The following is a 4,867-nucleotide window of genomic DNA, read 5'->3' as shown; positions in this document are numbered from 1 at the left end:
GAATATTGGCTGGGCTACAAAAGTCCTGAACTACAAGATCTCCCTTTTCTCAGGCCCAGAGTTCCTACCTGTGCAGTAAGGGCCTTGAAGTGACCAGTGCAGGAAGGCTACAGGAATCCACACCACCATTTGCTCAGGCAGTGAGCAACATACCACTGTTATGTCCTTTGTTCTAGAGGATAAGATGAGAATATGCAGGACTTCCTAAGACCTGCAGAGCAGAGTCTCTCCTATGGCCAAAGTCACTGTCAACAAACTTGGCAGACAATCCAAATCAGGTTTTTTTCAGTTGCTTTTTGTTTGTTTGTTTTCAAGGAGCTGTTGTTTCTTCATCTTTTGTGGTATAAATTCCACCATGGCTGATTGAACTCAACTAAATGTTGAGTTGAACACAACCAGTTCTTGTGAGTGGGTGTGATGTAGCCCAGGCATAGCACCAGCCATTATCTCCTCTGTTTGCCAGTGTCCCTGACCTCAAAACCAGTGTTTCTGTGCCCACTGAAACAGGTTCTACCTGCCTCCTGAAGATCTTACGTGCAGCAATACCTACCTACAGATTTTGGACATCAGGGGCCTTACTCCTGGACAGTAGCCCCTCAATTCTACTGGAGAATGTAGGACATTCCCAGGAACAAGGTACCCAACCCCTGCTGCCCAGGAAGTACTGGCGAATGTCCAAAGCTCTGGGTCTTACAGGTTGTCCTGGCATCCAGGACACAAGATTTGACCCAGAGACTTTCAGCCTGTCCCGGAAGCCCTTGGGCCTAGACTGCAATCTATTCCTTGCCATCCCACTGTTCAAGTTGAGGCCTCCCAAAAGACCTTCTCCCTTTCTATCCTGTTAGAGCCCAATTCATTCTCCATTTCTCACACACACAATGGATGGAGTCCCAGTATTAAAGATGGCTTCAATAGTAAGGCCTTTATTACTACACACTCTGGAGGCAGGCAGTTCCAGGGTTGGGTGATTTGGATACTGGACAATTCCATTGCAGGCACCATCTGTAGACTCAACAATAGCCACAATAAAAGGGAAACTTCTTCTGCAAGTCCTCACACTCCAGGTCAGATCATCCTGGGGAGAATAAGGTCAGGACTATGCCTGAACTACTAGAGACAGGGCAAAGATGGAAAATGAGGCCACCCCCAGATAGCTTCCATCACTCGTGTCTCCCTCCAGGGAATGAGAGAGCACAAGATCAGCCTTCCCTGAGTATGTTGACATGATAGTTACACGCTGTGGGAAGATCTGCTGGCTGGCAGAAGTGAGATGGCATCTGGCAGTGACGTCATCTGGCAAAGCACCTGGACAGGTTAGAAAGTGTGGTGAAGCTCCTGAAAGCTTCCATGTATCTGGCAATCTCCTGGTAGGGGTATTAGGATATTTAAGTTTCAATTTTCGGCTTATGGCTTCTTTACAAAGGTTCCTTTCACAGAAGCTTTCTTAGGAGTAAATCCTTTTAAGGTGAGCAAGGTGAAAGCCCCAGCTAGTTAGTGGTTTTCCACATTTGCCACACTCCTAAGTGTTTTCTTTGGTGTGACCTTTCTGGTACTGAGTGAGGCTAGCGCTCTGGCTGAAGGCTTTCCTATGTCCATTGCACTCCAAAGGCTCTTTTCCAATATGGCCCTTCTGGTGTTTAGAGAGGTTTGAGCTGTAGCGGAAAGCTTTTTCTTTTTTTTTTTTTTTTAAATTTTTTTTTTCCAACGTTTTTTTATTTATTTTTGGGACAGAGAGAGACAGAGCATGAACGGGGGAGGGGCAGAGAGAGAGGGAGACACAGAATCGGAAACAGGCTCCAGGCTCCGAGACATCAGCCCAGAGCCTGACGCGGGGCTCGAACTCACGGACCGCGAGATCGCGACCTGGCCGAAGTCGGACGCTTAACCGACTGCGCCACCCAGGCGCCCCGGAAAGCTTTTTCTGCATTTGTTACACTCGTAAGGCTTTTCTCCAGTGTGAACTCTCTGGTGCTGACTGAGGATGGAGCTTTCACTGAAAGCTTTCCCACACTGACTGCACTCATAAGGCCTTTTTCCAGTGTGAACTTTCTGGTGTTTAACAAGGTTAGAGCTACAGCTGAAGGCTTTTCCACATTCACTACACTTATAAGGCCTTTCTCTAGTGTGAACCTTCTCGTGCTGAATGAAGGCAGAGCTTTGACTGAAGGCTTTCCCACATTCCGAACACTCATAAGGCTTTTCTCCAGTGTGAATTCACTGGTGTGGAACAAGGTTGGAGGGGCAACTGAAGGCTTTCCCACATTGGTTGCATTTATAAGGTCTTTCTCCAGTATGACTCCTTTGGTGCAGAATAAGTTTGGAGGTTTGCCGGAAAGCTTTTCCACATTCACTGCACTCAAAAGGCGTTTCTGTGTTGTGAACTTTCTGGTACCGAACAAGATGAGAGCTGTTAACGAAGGCTTTCCCACATTCTTTGCACTCATAAGGCCTTTCCCCCGTGTGTATTTTCTCGTGCTCAACAAAATCAGCAACACAGCTAAAGACTCGCCGGCACTGTCTACACTCATAAGGTCTTTCTGTGTTGTGAACTTTCTGGTGCCGAAAAACATGGAAGCTGCGAGTGAAGGCCTTCCCGCACTAGCCACATCCATAAGGCCGTTCTCCAGTGTGAACTCTCTGGTGCTGAACAAGTGAGTGTTTCCGGTGAAGGCTTTCCCACATTCACTGCAACTGTGATGCATTTTTCCAGTATGAACTTTCTGATGTGTCCTCAGTTTTAAAAGCTGGCTGAAGGCCTTCCCACATTCCTTACACACATGGGATGTTTCTCCATTGTGTTTTTTTTTGTGTGATGAACAAAGGTTGAGTCCTCTTTAGGGGCATTTCTTGTTGGCCATCTGAAGGGTCTTTCTTTGGAGTGAGTTATCAGGTGGTCAAGGAGCATAAAGGCCTTCAGAAAGGCTCCCCCACAGTTGCTGCACTTGAAGGACTTCTGTGTGGCATGAACTGCCTGCTGCTGCTGGCAACTGGTGCTGGGTTAGAAGGCCTCCTTGCGTGCGGGGCTCCTGTTCAGCTTCCCTGTGGTGTGAGTGATCTGATGCTGGAGGAAGTCCTGGCTGCATGTGAAGAGTTTTTCTTCACTGTGCTCCTTCTAGTGCTGGTGAGAGTTTGTACTGAGCCAGAAGTCTCTCCCACATGTCTCACATTTGTATGGCTTCTGCCTAGGGTGTATTGCCTGATGCTTAGCCAGGTATAATACGTCTTTCAAGACCAGGCCACACATGTCACAAGTGGGTGGAAGGCCACACATGTCCTTCTGGGTGGAAGGACCTGCCTTAGGGGTTCTGAACTGAAACACTCCTACAGAAACACACTGTTCAAGAGGGGCTTTTTCATTCCATACCAACAACCTGAAAGCAGAGAAATGCTGGTGAAGTGTATGTAGGCTTTTTTGGGAGGGGGCAGCCCCTTTACAGCTGTGGATCTGACAAACTCAGGAATGAGTCTGTCTGTAGGATCAAGTCAGGATGAGGTAGAGCTTGTGGTGCAGGACTGGGCCCAGGAGGGCCACCGAAGGTGAACACTCAGCACATGAGAACACAGGGGTGGGGTTCAGGCTGGGAGGAGGGGCAGAGACCGCAACTCCTCAGCTTTCATCAGGACCCAATACAGACAGGCTCCAGATCTCTAGGAAAAGGGGACACAGAGTGGTGAGCATAAGCCCAGGAAAATCCAGCTGCAACCAGGCATCTGGTGCTTAAAGTCTTTATGAGGATATGTGCACATCTCATAATACATTGACTGTGGGCTAATGTGGGACACCCCCGTAAAGTGGGGAGTGGAGGGGAATAAGGAAGACACAGAGCAGATCAGTGGAGTCATCCACCACCCAGGGCCCAGGGACAAAGTAGAAATGGCAAGAATGTGGTGTCTAAAATGAAGAAGGAAAGTGGAATAAGGTAGGGCTACTGGCTCCAGCAACAAACACTAGCAGATACAGGGCAGGTGCCGAGTATACCCCAATGTAACCTTTGCTCCAGCTCCCACTCACTAGAGCCAGACCCTGTCCCGGCCTCTTTTGCAGTGTATGGAGATATGTCCACCCTGTCAGGCTCTCAGCGTTCTTTGCCCTGTTCCAGGTGGGCAACCACATAGGACTTGGAAGTTGCAAGTCCTGGGAAAAAGATAAGGTTGGTAAGTAGCTGGCCCAGCTAAGAGCAGCCCACCCTGAGAACGACCAAAGGGAGATCATGTCATCTTTGCAACTGGGAAGAAAACTCAATGTTACAAAATAAGTCTCTCAGGAGCATCTCACAGTGGTTCCCATGGGTAATAACCATGTCAACTGTCCATAGGCCATGACATGGCCAGGCTTCTGGAAATGTCTGATATTAAAAAAAAGGGAAAGGTGGGGCGCCTGGGTGGCGCAGTCGGTTAAGCGTCCGACTTCAGCCAGGTCACGATCTCACGGTCTGTGAGTTCGAGCCCCGCATCAGGCTCTGGGCTGATGGCTCGGAGCCTGGAGCCTGTTTCCGATTCTGTGTCTCCCTCTCTCTGCCCCTCCCCCGTTCATGCTCTGTCTCTCTCTGTCCCAAAAATAAAAAAAATTAAAAAAAATAAAAAAAACGTTGAAAAAAAAAAAAAAAGGGAAAGGGGCGCCTGGGTGGCTCAGTCGGTTAAGCGTCTGACTTTGGCTCAGGTCATGATCTCACGGTCCGTGAGTTTGGCCCCGCGTCGGGCTCTGTGCTGACAGCTCAGAGCCTGGAGCCCATTTCAGATTCTGTGTCTCCCTCTCTCTCTGCCCCTCCCCTGTTCATGCTCTGTCTCTCTCTGTCTCAAAAATAAATAAACGTTAAAAAAAAAAAAATTAAAAATAAATAAATAAATAAATAAATAAATAAAATAA

The 4,867-nt window shown here is 48.2% G+C and overlaps 1 pseudogene; it reads right to left on the bottom strand.

Moving 5' to 3' along the window:
- Window positions 1-1,914: 1,914 nt before the first annotated feature.
- Window positions 1,915-2,998, bottom strand: LOC131500079 (zinc finger protein 304-like; annotated as a pseudogene).
- Between the last annotated feature and the right edge of the window lie 1,869 nt (window positions 2,999-4,867).

The sequence above is a fragment of the Neofelis nebulosa genome, chromosome 17 (assembly GCF_028018385.1).
Source record: "Neofelis nebulosa isolate mNeoNeb1 chromosome 17, mNeoNeb1.pri, whole genome shotgun sequence".
NCBI lineage: Eukaryota > Metazoa > Chordata > Mammalia > Carnivora > Felidae > Neofelis > Neofelis nebulosa.
This window is presented reverse-complemented; position numbering and strand designations above follow the sequence as displayed.